The following is an 18,336-nucleotide window of genomic DNA, read 5'->3' on the forward strand; positions in this document are numbered from 1 at the left end:
GACCAGCCCACAGTTTTTGTTCGGCATCTGGGCTTACACTGTATCAGCCACGCTGTAAACTCAAGACCATGGATGGTAGGGCTTTCTCATATAGTGCACCTAAGCTATGGAATGCACTACCTATCTGCATTAAGAATGCCGCTTCTCTGGACTGTTTTAAGAAACTTCTTAAGACTCACCTTAATAGCATTGCTTTTTAATTTAGGTTGATCATTTTTGTTAACTTTTTTTATTCTATTTTATGGTTCTTATTTTTATTGTTTTGTTGCATCTTTTTTATTGTTGTGCAATTTCTGTTATTGTTAGTATTTTGCCTTTTGAGTTGAGTGTTTTGAGTGTAAGAAAGGCACATTACAAATCATTTTTACTTCTTCTTCTTCGTCTTATTATTATCATTAAAGGCATACATTCATTCATTTTCTTTTCGGCTTAGTCCCTTTATTAATCCAGGGTTGCCACAGCAGAATGAACCGCCAACTTATCCAGCATGTTTTTACACAGCGGATCCCTTTCCAGCCGCAACCCATCTCTGGGAAACATCCACAGACACTCACTCACATTCATACACCATGGACAATTTAGCCTACCCAATTCACCTGTACCACATGTCTTTTGGACTGTGGGGGAAACCGGAGGACCCGGAGGAAACCGCAGGGAGAACATGCAAACTCCAAACAGAAACACCAACTTACCCAGCCGAGGCTCGAACCAGCAACCTTCTTGCTGTGAGGCGACAGCACTACCTACTGCGCCACTGCGTCGCCCCATTAAAAGATTAATTCAAACGAAAATAAAAATTGTCCCATAATTAATTCACTCTCAAGTCATCCTATTTTTCTGTCAGACAAAGTCAGGATAGTTTAAATTTTTTTATCCTGCCTCTTCCTTTTTGTATAGCAGTGTTGGATAGTGTCTTTTTTTAAAGCTTCCAAAAGCACATAAATCCATTGTAAAACTAACTCATACATCGGGGGTTAATGCATGTCTTATGAAACATATCTATGTGTTTTTTAAACCTGAAATATTTTACATTTTTAAATTATAAACAGTGGCTGGGTAAATGATGGGGTTATTTTCATTTTTGGGCAAACTATACTTTTAACTGGCAGTTAAAAAGTTAAACCTAATTAAGTGGTTGGGGAATGTATGTAACATTGGATCATTAGTCATAAATATAATATTTTATGTACAATATCTTCTCCATGGCCCCTCTGGGTTACCTTCAGGTACCCCCGGTAAAAAAAAAAAAAACCTGGATCTAAATTCAATAGCCAAGGGACTTTTGTGATCATGTGTTATTCAGGTTGTGAGGTTTCGAAAATGAAAAAAAAAAAGGTGAAGGAAATCAGTTTGAAAGACAAGAAGTGAATAGCGAGCAGGGTTTTTAATGTGCAGTTCCCGTAAATGTACTCTTTTAAATTCACTGTCACTAAGTCAGAGCCGATAAGCACCAATGAGGTGGAAACATTCAGAGGAGAAGGTGAAGGGAAATATTAAAGCATCACTCATGCTTGCACTCAGGGGCACAAATACTGGCTATATGCAGAAAAGACAGCACAGATGGACCCATGACCAATACTGCAATCCATCGGGAAACTACAAGATATATAAGAAGTGGGAAATATAAATAACAAGCTTTGCCTGCATTTTCTGGTGGGATTACAGATGCTGTTCATGATTTTAGCCCTTTGAAGCGGTATGCATTATATATAATAGCAGGGTTTTCTAAGGCCTTTAAGTCATTTACATAATCAATACTTTCCAGGAAGCACATTTTATAAACCCTCTACATATGTTCTGCCCCCTGGTGGATAAACTAGCTTACGTAAAAAGTGTTTTTCCAATGAGCGTTTCTAGAATGTTCACCTCTGTCACGATGCACAAACAATGGGCTAAATGCACAGCTTATGTTTTTCAGCCAACAATAAAATTCCGGTGAAAGATTTATGCGACTATTTTCAATTTTATGAGGTTCCTTTTAAAGCATCAATGTTGTAATGTAATTAAAATACAATTAGTTAAATAGACTTAAGCATTTATTTAGTTGTTCAAGTGTAAAACGAGATGAAAGACAGCTTAATTGCAAGCACCGTCAATAGCAGCAGACTAGCACTGAAACTCTGTACACTACAGACAATTTAGCTTTCCCAATTCACCTGTACCGCATGTCTTTGGACTTGTGGGGGAAACCGGAGCACCCGGAGGAAACCCACGGGAATGCGAGAGAACAAGCAAACTCCACACAGAAATGCCAACTGACCCAGCTGAGGCTCGTACCAGCGACCTTCTTGCTGTGAGTCAAACACTACTTACTGTGCCACCACATCGCCGCATGTAGATGCAATGTAACTTAAATTTAAGAAACGGACCATCCAAATAAAGTGTGACCATACATAATACATAATTTGTTTGTACATATCTTGCATTTATTTTTGAGGTTTTAGAAGAATGTTTGACAATAGGTGTGGCAGGGTTAATCTATCCTGTGAGTTTATTATTGAAACCAAAAAAATCAACCTTCTTTTTTCCCTTATACCACAAATCCTTGAAAATCAGCAGTCTGTGTTCTGTCTCTTGAGTTTTTTTAAGGTGTGTTGAATTTAGAGTGAATGCACAATGTGTCACACCAGTTTTATTCACAGCCACACAGTAAAATAAAGCCCCTTCTCATGCATTTGCTGCGAAAAAAGAACCACTCCATGAACATTAAGTAAGCTTGTTGGGAAAAAAATTTAGAAAAATTGAGTTTCTCAGTCTGCAAAATGAGTTAACAGAACTGCTCAGCTGCAGGGTGAAGAGGGCTACTTTAAACCGTCTCCATCATCCTTATAGCACACCTGTTACATTTCTCATCTCCATCTTTTTCTAGACTAGCATGTGGGATACAGACCCTGGCCAATGTATAGACATCATATTTAATTCATGTGGAAGAATCCAGGTTGTGAAGGGTTGGTGTGCAGTCCGCTGACAAACAGCAGAATGGGCTGTAAATCTATGTCTCACAGGCACATATTTATTTGCATAAAATTAAATCTATTCCGATATTTTCTCTGCGTTATGCATTAGTTATCTTGGCATATTTATATTTTGTATTCATGCAAACAAGTTATTTTGGAGAGCTGTTTTTATTTTTGTTGCAGTGAAAGTTTGTAGATCTTGCTGACTATAAGTTCAGGGCCAAATAATAAACTCGTAAAAAATAACTGCTGAGATGTTTTCCACAAATGTAGGCTTGTGTGTTATTTTACAGAATCTTCCACAGAGGGAAGACATACAGGTTTGGTGTGATGGGGGAAATAACAGAATGACAACATAGACAACATAGAAATATGAGTTCATAAAAGAAACTCTTTTTCTTTCTTTCTTTCTTTCTTTCTTTCTTTCTTTCTTTCTTTCTTTCTTTCTTTCTTTCTTTCTTTCTTTCTTTCTTTCTTTCTTTCTTTCTTTCTTTCTTTCTTTCTATATAGTATAGTATAGTATTGTATAGTATATATAGTATTTCTATTATATGATAGTCAATTCATATGAACACTCAGATAAAACTAATTAAAAAAAGATATTACATAAATGTTGTCTTTTTAAATAAATTCTTTCTTTTCAAAACACTTTATTACAAAAATATTAATAATTATCTGAACAATTATTTCACAAAAAAGATTAAAAAATGGGAGCAAAAAAAAAAAAACAAATAACTTTCATAAGCCTCACACGGAACACCATCTTAACACCACATTAACTCAAAAGTGGGAAGATCATCCAAAGCTTTTAAAATATAAAATAAAATATTTTTGAATAATTATAATTAAAAAAACTGCAAATAAATTTTTTATTTTTTTGCTTTTTGGTTCTAAATACTGCCATTTTAGCTTTTGCTAATTAAAGGTTAAGAAGTTAACATTTAAAATGTGTCCTTGGAACACATTTAAATCCACAAATAAAGATTTGTGTGGAAAAGGTTTCTCTAAAAGACACAACAGTTCTGTAAAACAGTATACAAAGATCCAAGTCTGAAACATTTTATAAATGCATGAAATACAGTATCTCCCTGCAAGCAGAAAGGGGAGTCATGATCAACGTCAGGATTTAAAATTGAAATAAAAGCATGGTAACTTGTACAAATCAATCTCTTTCTTTCTTTCTTTCTTTCTTTCTTTCTTTCTTTCTTTCTTTCTTTCTTTCTTTCTTTCTTTCTTTCTTTCTTTCTTTCTTTCTTTCTTTCTTTCTTTCTTTCTTTCTTTCTTTCTTTCTTTCTTTCTTTCTTTCTTTCTTTTTGAACCCCCATTTGCCTTCAAAACTGCCTTAATCCTTCATGGCATATATTCAACAAGACACTGGAAATATTCCTCAGAGATTTTGGTCCATTTTGACATAATAGCATCATGCAGTTGCTGCAGATTTGTTGGCTGCACATCCATGATGCGAATCTCCCATTCCACCACATCCCAAAGGTATCCTATTGCATTGAGATCTGGTGATGTGGATGCCATTTGAGTTCAATGAACTCATTGTCATGTTCAAAAAATAATTCTGAGATGATTCGCGCTCAATGACATGATACATTATCCTGCTGGAAGTAGCCATCAGAAGATGGCTTCATGAAGAGATAGACATTGTCAGCAAAAATACTCAGGTAGTCTGTGGCGTTGACACAATGCTCAATTGGTATCAATGGGCTCAACGTATGCCAAGAGCCCCCACACCATCACACCACCACCACCAGTCTAAACTATTGATACAAAGCAGGATGAATCCATGCTTTCATGTTGTTGACGCCAAATTCTGATCCTACCATCCGAATCCGAGTTGTAGCAGAAATCGAGACTCATCCAACCAGGCAACGTATTTCCAGTTTTTTATTGTGCAATTTTTGGAAATTAGAATTGTAGCCTCAGTTTCCTGTACTTAGCTGACAGGAGTGACACCCGGTGTGATCTTCTACTGCTGTATCCCATTCGCCTCAAGGTTCAATGTGTTGTGCGTTCAGAAATGCTCTGCCTTTTTACAAGCTCAAACCAGTCTGGCCATTCTCCTTTAACCTCTGGCATCAACAAGGCATTTGCCCCCCAGAACTGCCTCTCACTGGATATATTCCCTTGTTCGGACCATTCTCTGCAAACTCTTGAAATGGTTGTGCATGAAAACCCTAGTAGATCAGCAGTTTCTGAAATACGTAAATTACTAATTAAATGACTACCACTGGTCATCAGTGTGGCGCAGTGGGTAGCACGATCACCTCACAGCAAGAAGATCGCAAGTTTGAACCCCGGCTGGGTCAGTTGGCATTTCTGAGTTTGCATGTTCTCCTTGTGTTCGCATGGGTTTACTTTGGGTGCTCAAAGTGTTCAAAGAAATGCGATATAATTGAATTAAATAGGCTAAATTGTCCGTAGTGTATGTGTGTGAATGAGAGTGCATGGGTGCTTCCCAGTAATAAGTTGCAGCTGGAAGAGCATACACTGCATAAAACATATGCTCCATAAGTTGGCAATCCCTGATTAATAAAGGAACTAAGCCGAAAATAAAATGAATGAATGAATGACCAACACTGAAATTTAAATGAAGACGAACAAAATAGGAATAATAAAATGAAAAGTGCATTTACTAATACAAAATTACTTGAATGTAATGAAAAATGACACACTTAAATGTAAAACCACAATAAAAAAGCTAATTCAAAATAGCTAATTAAAATACTAATTAATTAATGCAAAAAAAAAAAATAATAGTACTTTACAAAATCATATTAAGCTAAGCATGGTCAAAATGGCTGCACCGCTGCCTCCATTCATTTAGTGATGAAAATCATTTGGACGAGACTCAAACGCAGTAAATTTTCTTTCCATATATTGAACCAAAGACCTAATCATGATCCCTGTATTTTCTAAAATCATTACCAAAACAAAGCCGCAGGGTCAGTTCAATTAACCGCTCAAGTATTCGAACAGCCGGAGTAAAAGTATTTCAGTTCGGATCCACTCAATGCTGTAATGCAGAAAAATGTTGGAACAAGATCCCGTGTCAAAGAGGCTGCATGCGCCGTGCCCTGTAGAGGCCCTCGACGCTTTCATCTTCCATCCAAATACCACCCTTTGGTAAATGAATTCCTTTCGCTTCATTTGCCCTTTTAATGTGCAAGACTAATTTCTGATTACATAAACTCTGTGGTTCAAATTTGACTGACTCGCACCAAGCCGCTGACCTACATAAGTCAAAATGCCATTAAAACAAATGATAGAAATTACATACTTTTATAAATGGGGTTATTAGAGGCTAGAAGAGTCGGGATGTGGGACAGATGAGGAATAGGAAATGCTTTTGGATGAATGTTAATGTCAGAGGTAATAAGGACTGTGTAAGCCCACATTTGCGGAAGAATGATGCCCCATATGGCAGTGGTGATATTTGCAATATTGTACTGCAATGCCTTGGGTAAGATTATAGGGGCCGTGGCCTTTCAAACAGCTGTTTAGCCTTTGCGTGGATCACCCGTGGCAATCTGCAGTGGCACAGTTGTATTTTTTTGCTTTGCAAACCCACTCAATTTAAGAATGAACTCTGCTGCAGGAAACCAGCAGGATTTAGAGCTGGCATATGCAAAGTTTGGTGAGGATCTGACAAATGGCTCGAAGGAGTTCCAAAAAGTAGAATTATTGCAGATGAGAATGGCAGATTAGGTTTAGAGTCATAAAAAAAAACACCACCAACAAAATAGATTTACTCTGGTTTAGGGTTCAAGCCTGAATTGCACAGATGCAGATACTGCGTTCGCTAAAATGTAAAGTTGCTTATAGCAGCATTTTGTGTGTGATTTTTCACAAAATCTGTGTATTTATTTATGCAACCATGCAACCTCAGGAAGCCCTAGTTTACTGTAAATTTTGAATTGCTAAGAAAACATTATGAGTTCAAAAAAATGAGTTAGTTAAGTGACTATTCTGCTTTTGTTGAATACATTTGTTTACATAAATGTGTTGTTTTTTGCATAGAAAAATTTAATACTGTACCAAACATGTTACCAAACAGCAAGCAAATCTCTTCATAACTTTGCGCTCACACATGAATGCGGTGAGAACGTCAAAGTTTGCTCTGGCCACACTGGTGACAACGCTGTCTGCCTTCACACCAATATGTGTGTCAGGTCCTGTGTTCCATGTGCTTATGTTTTCGCCACGTGACCATCCCCATGTGCTCCTTTGTTTTGTTTCCCACTGTTTCTCAATGTTCATTAGCTCCACCTGTGTTCCTCCCATGTATAATCAGTGTCATCATGTTCTTGTGTATTTATACCCCTTAGTTTGGTTTAGTCCCTTGTGTGGTATTCTACGTTATGTATTGTTTCTAGTATTGCATTCATTCAACAATGGTGAACACACAGAGAATAAAGGCTCTTGCTTTTGCACTCGGACTCTGGCATTTCGGACACTGCGACAACAGCTTCTCTCCCATTGTCCATGACAAAACTGAAAACTCTGTGCGACAGCAACAAGGGGCGTATTTTAACAGTCGTGTCCAAATGTTGTGTGCAGTGAAAAAGCGGCTTTAGAACATTTTAACAAGGACTTTATAAAACTCATATGGCAGAAATTGAATGGAAAAGAGCTCTACTGGTAAAGTGGGCATACACTAATGCCCTCTAACATCTGTTTGCCCTTTGCATGACAAACTGCAGTAGCTCAGTTATATTTTTCTTCTTTTCAAACCCACTCAGTGGGAATGAACTGTGCTGTCGACTTCTGGCTTTTGTGTCGTTTGCCATTGAGTGGGCATATCACGCTCCGCTTTATCATTCAATGGCTTTACGAGTTGTTTATTTGATGGGACTTCTCCTATTGAAAGATACTGTTTTGTCACTCAAGGCTATTCAGTGAGGACACACATTATCTTGTCTCCCCAACCCGGAGTAGATTCATGAACCTGGCTGATGGCTGACTCACATGTGGGTCTTCCAAAGTGACGCCCATCCTTTTGTCCAAGCTTTACTCTATCCCAAGTAGAACAAGAGGGCATCTGAACTGCTGGGCTGCTGATGATACATAAAAACACACGGATATGATGCCAAGAGCGTATTTAGGGAAGAGGATATGCTAGTGTCCTGATGGATGAGGTTTAAAAGGTGGACCACTACCATGACAGTGATGGAGGGAGGGAGGGGGGTGGAATATTTAAGCCACAGCAGGTTCGCTGCACAAACAGAGGGATATAAGGGGTGTTTGTATTCGCCATGGTTTGTGCATCTGCGGGTGACCACCCGTGCTTACCCTTTTTGATCTAATCTCAAAAGTCACAGCCTTTTATTGAAGGCTGTGGCCAAATCAGCAGATGACAAATGAGTGTCGCATGCAGTGTTTTTGGCTTAGAGACAGTCTGTGATCTGTTTCATATTATGCTTGTTAGTGGAGATTGTCAATAACAGGGAACAGAATAGAACTTTCAACACTGCAGATCAGGGATAATAGACACAAAACACACAAACACACACAGACGCACGCACTCATGCAGACACACACGCACACATTCCTACTCAGTATTTTTTTGTAAACCTATTCAAACATCATTATATTATGAACAATAAATCATTTCAATACCATTTCACAGACATTTAAATTAAACTAAATGTGGCATAGAATGAAAATCTGGATAGTCCTATACACTCAATATATATATATATATATATATATATATATATATATATATATATATATATATATATATATATATATATATATATATATATATGTTAATTTAAAATGAGCTGAAACAACACAATTCCTAAGATTTCATTGGGACAACATATTTGTTTTTATGTTCAATTAACATAAATTTGTCAAAAGCCAATTGATTTGTGTTAGGACAACATGAATGAATTGTGTGGAGTCCTGCATTTTTTATAGTGTAGGCTCAGAGTTCAGTACATGAATGTAACACAGTGAGCCTCAAACACCATTGTTTACTTGTAAATTTGTGAGAAATCCTGGTGAAAAATTGTCCAATTGAGATTAAAACACTCTGTTGATGCAAAACTCATTGATATTCAATCTTTCTCTATATGGTCTAATCAAAATTTACATTCTAGGGCTAATTATGGTGGTTATAAGTAAGCATATCAGACAATTTTTACACTGTAAAACTCAAAAAGTTAAGGCAACTCGTCGGCGCAATAGCCTAGTGGTTAGCGCGCCGACATATGGTGCAATAGCATGTCAGGGCGTTGCGAGTTCGAATCCCGGCTCAACGACATTTCCCTACCCTACCCCCTCTCTCTCTCCCACTTCGCTTCCTGTGTCAATACTGTCCTATCTAATAAAGGCAAAAAGGCCAAAAAAGTTAAGGTAACACAAAAAAAGTTAAAAAAGTTAAGGTAACACAAACCATTTGGGAAAACCGATTACAACAAACCATTTAAGTTCAAAAACTAATCCTAATGAGTAATGTGTAGTTAATCCATATGGGTAAACGAAGCAATTTGAGCAAAGTAAAACCCAATATATGAAAAGAACTCAAACCAACTGAGTACTGTAAAACCTAATAAGTTAAGGCAACTCAAACTGTTTGAGGAAACCGATTGCAACAAACCATTTGAGTTATAAAAACTAAGCTTTATGAGTACTGTGAACTTACTTTATTTAAGTTGAAGTAGTGAGGCATTTAACTAACTCATTTCCTTCAACACTAACTTTTAGTCAATTTTGAGTTAACTACACTCATTTCATTTGATAAAGTTGACTGTTGGGTTTTACATTATAGAGAACTTTTTGCTTAGCTAAGCCATATGTGACATTTATAATAATAAGCAATTATATAATAATGATAATTTTGTCAACAAATATCAAACTTAATGTAATTTTAATATTAATATTAGAGATTTTTTGTTGTAAGTCAGATTTTTAATATTGATTTAGTGCATCTGTGTCCTCATGAAATAATAACAAAAAAATTAGCTGTAACTATGTAATGGTTAGGCTGTAAATGTTTCGATACATCAAAATTCTACATTTCAGAACGTATCAAATCCTATGCAAAAAAAAAATAACGTTATGTAGCTGTTAATGTTACTATGTGTATACAATGAGACAAGTTGTACAATCGTACTTTACCAGAGCAGCTACAGCAGTCAAGGCTATATGTTATAAAAATATATGACATTCAAATAAAGATTTAATTAACAGTAGAAGTCAATTCTGATGAAGTCAAGCAATCTTTTTTGCACAATAGATTCCAATGTCACATCACAATATGATGATTATTTTCTAGATTTATTTCTAGGAACACTTGAGAATGGTATGCTTGATATTTTTGTGTTTTAAAATGTATGCTGAAAAAAAGTCTGTCATGTTCGCCTGCATTTTAAGGTTTTGCATTTGTGGCTAAGACAACAGCAGGAAGCCTTTCAATTTGCCTGTTGGCACAAACCCTTTACCCCTGACATTACGTTAACCCCTTCTTTACAGTTCAGCGCCTCTTTGTTGTTTTTAAACAGCTCCAGAGAAGACACGTGCTTATTTATGACTACTTAGGACCAAATGTCAAATGCCGTCATGGTTAGTAATAATTTCAGCAGTTATATAAGACGAAACACTTTTTTTTGATACAGGCTAGGTTAGGTGTAGTGGTCACACTTTACCATAAGGTTTCATCAGTACATGTTAGCTGATGTATTTAAAGTACATTATAAACAATACTTGTACAGCATTATTTTCATTAACGGATGTTAGCAAAGATTAATATATGCTGTAATAAATGTCTTGTTCATGTTATGCTGAGTTCAGACTGCATGATTTTCAAAGTAGTCGTATCACGGATGTTTTCACACTGCATGACTATCTGGGTTAGCGTTCTGTCTGTGTTATGTTTACACTGTAGGATGGCTCGGCGACAGGGGAGTTCACACTGCATAACTTTAAAATAGGAAGAATCACAGACAACTCTGTCCAAACATCATCTCACAACCAAAGAAAGGTGAGAAGTTACATGAAAACAACACGAGGACACGTAATCTTTCTTTCGTTACTTACTACATAATGGAAAAAGAAGGCTTTAGCTTTAGAAACTTGTGTTGTTCACCTGGAATTAACAATTTCTCCTGAACATATTTTTTTTTACTTTTCGACCTGATTGTGATCTTGATCAGATGACACATCAAACAGACATAGTTCTCCTGACAAATTCACACTAGTTTTTCCTCCATTTCTTGGGTCCAAGTAAACTGAAAATGAGCACTTTTGACTTCTCCCCAGCCTCCCGCAGGTACCCATACTAGTAAATGCTGCTCTCTCATTGGCTGTGGGTGATCGCTGATGTTATTTTCAGTCAAAACTCATTTCACAGCATGATTTAAATCACCAACAGCACCAGATATTTAGCATGCTAAATATCTCACAGGCATCGGTGAGTCATCAGCGATTCTCTCATATCGCGTCCTTAATAGTTCATATTGTGTGATCGTAGCTCACATGAACGAATGGCGATTGTTAAAAACCATTTGGCAAGTCAAAATCAGGGCTAAAACCATACAGTCTGAACTCGGCATTAGAAAATACATTAACTAACATTAAATAATTAGAGTTTTTTGAAAGTGATATTGGGTTAGTAATTACTTGACATGTAGTTGTCAAGTTACTGATACCCAGAAGAATGATTATTGGGGGAAATTGACCAAAATAAAACATTTATCCCCAAAATAAAAGTCAGTTAATTTACTTATCCTCAGGTCATACAAAATGGTGGCGACATGATGTTTTCCAGTAGAACAGACCAGTTACTATGGATCATGGTGATACACAATGCAACACAATGGGTATCGGCAATTTAAAAGAAAAAATGTATATATTGCATATACTTGTATATTGCAATATCACATGGGTAGCATTAGTGCACAGTATCTACAGTAGTCCATAGTTACTTTTCCAACAGTACTTATATACAGCCATATCATAATGCTACTCATGTGATATTGCATTTATACAACAGTTTAACAACTTAATCGTGTAAATAAAAAATACAATCAAACACAGAGAAAAGCTTGTATCCGCTTGTTAAGTCGTGACATATCGGTGATGTATGAAATACTGTTTCCGGGTCCAAGCCGCTACTCATTTGAATTAGGAAAATATTTGTTTATGACCACTTTTTAGTTATATCACACATTAAAGTGAATTTTTATATAAAATCATGGTGTACACAGCAGTCTCTGGACTTGGTGAATATCAGAAATCAATATTTTAGCATTTTATAAAAAAAAAAAAATCACTTTCTGGCCATCAGATATTAGGCATGGATATATATATTGCAAACGTGATTTTCTAAAGTATTACTTTACTTTGTATTGGACCCAAATGCTGCTTCGCGTGACATCACACTTAATAAGCGGGTTACATAATTAAGTTTAAATACTTCTCTGACTGTCCCTTTTGTCAAGTTGAACTATAATTTAGACTATATTTCATCTACAACACTCTGGAGCAATTAAGGACAGATAGCCTTCTAGCCATGCATCCTTACCTCGGACAGTTCTTCTGGAATCTACTGCTGTTGTATGTCTATAAAGTGGTTTTAAACAAGATTTTTTTCTTTTAGATATATCTGTCAGTCTTTAGTCTAACTAAACTATTATTCATTTTTTTTTTTTGTAGTGATTTTTATAAAAGCTTCTGATTATTAAATATTATTATTCAAATTATGTAAAACAGTGTGTGTGTGTGTGTGTGTGTGTGTGTGTGTGTGTGTGTGTGTGAGTGTGTGTGTGTGTGTGTGTGTGTGTGTGTGTGTGTGTGTGTGTGTGTGTGCTAATGTGACTGATTTCAGAGCTGGCTAAATTGTCACACCTTTAGATGGTGCCAAGAGACTTTGTAGTCAATAGCAAAGACTTGTTTTATTGAAAAGGAACAAACAAAAATACTTTTTTTTCTACAACAAGATGTAAGCAATGTTGTCATGGGAAGAATATTTGAGAAAAATACCATTTACTATTAGAATGATTTCTTTCCACAGCTGACATTGAAACTAATATTTTTACTAGTATGAACCGCTTGAGACTTACCCTCCTTCCATCTCTTTCTCTCTCTCTCTCTCTCTCTTACTCTGTCTCTCTCTCTCTGTCTCATAAATAATACTCTATGCCACTTAATAAAGTATGCTATTATTTTAACAGAGCAACTAGATATTCCTTTCTAACTGTTTCTACAGTGACATTTTCAATTAACTACTAAGGGTTTTTCTCAGCTGTAAAATGGTCAACTTGAATCCATGGCAGAAGAAAGTACCATAGTTCCTCACACAAACGTGTTTTCAAGAACATGGTGGCTGTTTTTATTGGTTGATGTTTTATTTACACGTTTGTGTTGCTGAACTGTTGCATAAACATAATATCACACTTATATCCAACATAGGCTCAATCTGAATATGTAGCCCTTTATACAGTTCTGGAGATTGTGAATTATGTAGTTGGAGCCACGTATGGCTGCATTTTGTTTTTAAACGAGCCAAAAAATAAAATAATTAAGTAAAGCGTTCTTTTTCTGGATTGCTTTTCAAAGGTGGGTGGGTCAATTGGTGCTTTTCAAAGTACTATTGGTCGGGTTTAGGGAAGGGGGAGGGTAGGGTGGAGTCAGTCAATCAGTCAGCGAGTTAGTTAACAGTGGCCTCTGGTGGATTTACGTGAGAAGAGCAGGCACGAATGGCACGTATTTTGCTCCCTCTAGAAATGTATATAGCGGTACGTAATCCGAATGAGCCTGGGTTGCTTGTATCCACGCAATATTGCAATATTATTCCATATTACACAGCTACTTGTGTGATATTGCTCATATATATATATATATATATATATATATATATATATATATATATATATATATATATATATATATATATATATATATTGTATAGGCTCAAATTCACACAGGAGCTGATGCTGTTTGTTTACAATGGATAGAAAAGTCATGATGTGTTGTTCGTCAAAGTGGTACTTGTGCTTATTCTGGAATCTGTAGCCTATATTAAAATGTAAGAATAGATTCTCTTTTAGGATTTCTTTCAGATATTCTCAGTATCTGATGTACATCATTATTTTTTAAGAAGCTCAAGGCTGTCATGAGCACACTCATGATCATTTGATGAAGCTACAGTACAGTTTAAAAGTAATAATGTTGTACTTGTTAATTCTACGGTGAACTACCCCTTTAAGCAGATAGTCTACTTAAATCTGCTTATACTTTAATCACTTCAAGTTAACATGCAGTTACTTACAGTCAATAGAATGTTTGAAGGAGCCCATCGAAACAAACTGCTACCATTAACACAGCCTAAAATCTACATATTCTGCATTTACATGCATTCTAAGGTGGTTGATTTATTGCCTAAAAGCTGATAAGCCGTATCTCACGCTTGTGTGTCAACTGCAGTAACCAGCAGAGTGTGCTACAATCATATAGAGATATCGGATAGGGTTGATTGCAGCAAAAAGAGGCACGCAAACGCTTCCAGAGAGCACCCTAGTTGTGCTAACCCTCACAAACGGCAGGAAACTGTTTGGCAAAGGAGATGGAAAATTCGATTGAGGCTTCCGGAGGAGTATAAAGATTGCCATATAAAAGGTGACGCAGGTTAATTTGACTTTTTGCATGGCCGTTCACCTGCAGTCATTCATATATTCTTTTGAAATGGTAATAAAATAATCAAAGAGCAGGAAAACTTCAGGACACAGTCTCGTTCCCTGACAGTATTAGGTGTCCATATAAAGCGTCTGGCTGATTGAAAGACAGATCCCGGGTTCCCCTCTGCCGATCCTGTCTTTGAGCGGACCACCACCCTTCTTCAAATCTTCATCAATCTGCCTCATTCCTGATGAGATTAGAGCCAAACTTTGATCTCTCCCCTCCTGAGGTTTCAGCCTCACTTTGATGTGTTCCCTTCTTGTTAACGACAGAGCCGATAGTAGATGACAGAATCCCTTCTGGGTGAGAGAAAGAGATTGAACGGCATAGAGGAGCAGAGGAAAAGTATAGGAGCCGGGGTGGAGTGGACACGGATGAGGGATGCTCTCTGGCTTGGCATAAAGGAAGAAAACAGGACAGGTTGTCAGAGGAGATTGATAGGTGCTCCTCTGCTCTCTTTGAGCCTCCACCTCGCAGCCCCCTCCTCCGTTACCCCAGGCTCCGTAGCCCTGCCTGCGCATTGAGCTTTTGTGGAGATGAGAGATTGGTGCCCTCATTTATTTCCTCTTCTATAGGAGATGTTTTAAGTGGTCCTCCGGGGTAATAGAGAGAGGATTTTTTTCTCATTCCCCTCTTCTGCTTGTACGGGCCCATTGCAGCAATGCACCGGGAGAGGAGCAGCTTTATTAAGCTATCCGTTACCAGTTTTCCACCTCAAATTGAATTCAATGATGGCAGAGAGGATGTAAATAAAACTTTGGCGATAGAGCTACATTAATGTGAACTGCAGTAAATTGTAGCTGATGGCTTAATAGTGGACACTCTGATTTCTTTATTTTGGCATATAACCATTAGGCTTAGTGTCAGTAAATCAGTACAGAGAAATTAATATCAATTTTCATCTTGGTATTTCACTCTAACAACTATTGGAGTGTTTCTTATCAATTGTTGTATAATTATATCAACAACCATTTAAGCTCTAATGGGATTCTTGTTTAGCTTAGTTGTTTCTTGTCATTTCTTTTAATTGAGTACAAGCCTAGAGAACAGATTTATTCTATTACGTCTTATCGTAAGCATAGAAATGTGAATACACAACTTTCTTCATGGCAGCTGTGAGGGTGTGCTGATTCAGTAACTGCTCTGATTGTTTTTTGAGTTTTCTTTTCCATGAAGATTTTGGCAGAAGGATTTGTTAAAACTGGTCTAAACCACACAAAAGGGATGCAACATGACACGACTTAAAACCCAATAAAATCTGTGATTTTATGTACACTGGCAGTGATGTAAACTACAAACTGCTGACTAACTGATTACTCCAACCCTTCATTTTCTTCTGACATGAAGGACAAAAGGATGTGAACGTTTGCTTTTTTTGCGTCCAGTGTAAACAGCTTCTAGCTGCTGAAATAACATACTGTATAAGTTTTGGCATTAATTTATTACAAGTCATGCAAGTTATGTAATCAGAATCCCTCAAGTAACTGGTAATCTAACATAAACTAAACTAACATATTTTGTTTTTTTCGACATACAGTAAACAGATATTTATTGCTAATGAGAGTTAAACTCCTGTTTCTTCAGCCATTTCTTATTAAGTATGCAAAGTTCAGACTTGTGTTGTTAAAAGTTCAGGCAAGATTGATCAGGGAGAACGAACTCCTCTGGATCAGAGGACACAAGTTAGGAAAGTCTTTAAATGGAACCGCAGGATAACATCACTCACCAACCCTGGCTACATCGGGTTTACTTCATATCATTAATAAAAAATAAAATGTACAAAGCACTGCCACTTTTAATTGTGCTTTTAAAAATATCAAAAATAACAGCCACCAAAATGTTCTGTAGGCATTTTGTATACATGCATACATCATCACTGTACACTGCCGGACAAAAGTCTAGTTGTCCATCCGAGTTGTAAGAACGACATGTAATAACTTGATTTCTAGTTGATCATTTGGAAAAGTGGCATAAGGTAGACTTTTCCCTTGAATCATCTGTTGAACTACATCCCAGTCATCACAAATACTGCAGAAAATCTATTGGAACCTGTATGGACCCAAGATTCTTACAGTGATCAGTCAAGTTTGGTAAAGAAAAGATCATGGTTTGGGGTTACATGTAGTATGAGGGTAAGCGAGAGATCTGCAGAGTGGATGGAAACGTCAACAGCCTGAAGTATCAAGACATTTGTGCTGCCCATTACATTACAAACCACAGAAAAGGGCAAATTTTTCAGCAGGATAGCACTCCTTCTCATACATTAGCCTCCGCATCAAAAGTCAAGGTGGTCCAGGATTGGCCAGCCCAGTCACCAGAAATGAACATTATTGAGCATGTCTGGGGTAAGATAAAGGGGGAGGCATTGAAGATGAAGCCAAATAATCTTGATGAACTCTGGGAGTCCAGCAAGAATGCTTTCTTTGCCATGCATTCTTTGCTTTCTTAGATGAATTTATTGATAAGTTATTTGAGTCATTGCGGTGATGTATGGATGCAGTCCTCCAAGCTCATGGGAGTCATACACAATTACACATATTAACTATTTTCCCGTTGCGTCATGACATTACATTCTATGCTGTACATTATTTCTGTCAAGTGACAAGACTTTTGTTAAAACAAAGGCAAACCTTACTGTACTCATTAAATAATTAAAAAATGAAGGCATTTTTTTTTACCTAGAAACAAATCTAGATTCCTTTGTTTTTCATATAAGCCACTTCTGATACCAAATGATCAACTAGAAGTCAAGTTATTATTTGTTGTTCTTGACAAGACTTTTGTCAGCTAGTTTATGTTTTTTTTTTTTTTTTTTTTAAGACAAAACACAAAATATAACACAGTTTCCTCCTTAAGCTTTCATAGAAAAACATTAAAAGTACTATGTTGTTTGGGCAATTTGTGCATATGCATACAGAGAAGATTATCCAAGTAAATAGTGAAGGGGAGATAAAAAATAACCCTGGGGCCCTTGTCTGTTTTTGTTGAATTTTGGTTTTAAAAAACAATAATAGCAATTATAAAAGTAAGTTTATACAATAGAAAATAGAGACAAAATAATTCAGTCAAGTGTGCAAAAATTTGCATAAACTATGTTCAATTTAATTAATTGTGCCTTGTTTTTTTGAATAATTCAATGACCCATCATCAGTTATCCCTTACTTAACCTTGATGATGGTTTACTTAAGTAAAAACCTAGAAAACACAACCATATGCCCTAAGGAAAAGCAAGCGAACACTAGTAATTGTAGCATCCAGCAATCCTCTCATTTATTATTGTTTGCTGTAGGCTGGTTTGCCAAAAACAACTCCATAAACTGAAAATATATGGATAGATCAAGCAACTCAAGACAATTCTCAGACAAGAGGAGCGGTAAAACAAGAATCAATACTGGCATTTCCAAGATGGAGAGAGAGATCGTGACAAACTCAGACTAGAGAAGTGATAAAAAATATATATAACAGAAACTGTGACTTCTTTAATTCCAGGACCTGTGACAAGTTGAACACTTGGAAACTATTGTGTGAAAAATCTGGTCACACTTTGCAATAAGGTTTCATAAGTTTGTGTTAGTTAATGTATTATCAAACATAAACAAATAAAAAATAATACATCAATGCTTAATCATAGCTCAACATTTACTAATGCATTAATAAAATCAACATCTGTGCTTCTTAACATTAA

The 18,336-nt window shown here is 36.5% G+C and overlaps 1 long non-coding RNA gene across 6 annotated transcripts in view; it reads left to right on the forward strand.

The window, feature by feature from the left end:
- LOC137487827 (uncharacterized) overlaps window positions 1-18,336 on the forward strand; it is a 62,235-nt gene that overhangs the window by 34,163 nt on the left and 9,736 nt on the right. The window contains exon 3 of one of the 6 annotated variants that reach the window (XR_015478543.1): window positions 10,861-10,956. The exons of the other annotated variants lie outside the window; for them this stretch is intronic. This is a non-coding gene — a long non-coding RNA (uncharacterized LOC137487827). The remainder of the gene's footprint in view (window positions 1-10,860; window positions 10,957-18,336) is intronic. 6 annotated transcript variants of the gene reach the window in all.

This window comes from Danio rerio, chromosome 2, assembly GCF_052040795.2.
Source record: "Danio rerio strain M-AB ecotype USA chromosome 2, GRCz13ab, whole genome shotgun sequence".
NCBI classification, from domain to species: Eukaryota; Metazoa; Chordata; class Actinopteri; order Cypriniformes; family Danionidae; genus Danio; species Danio rerio.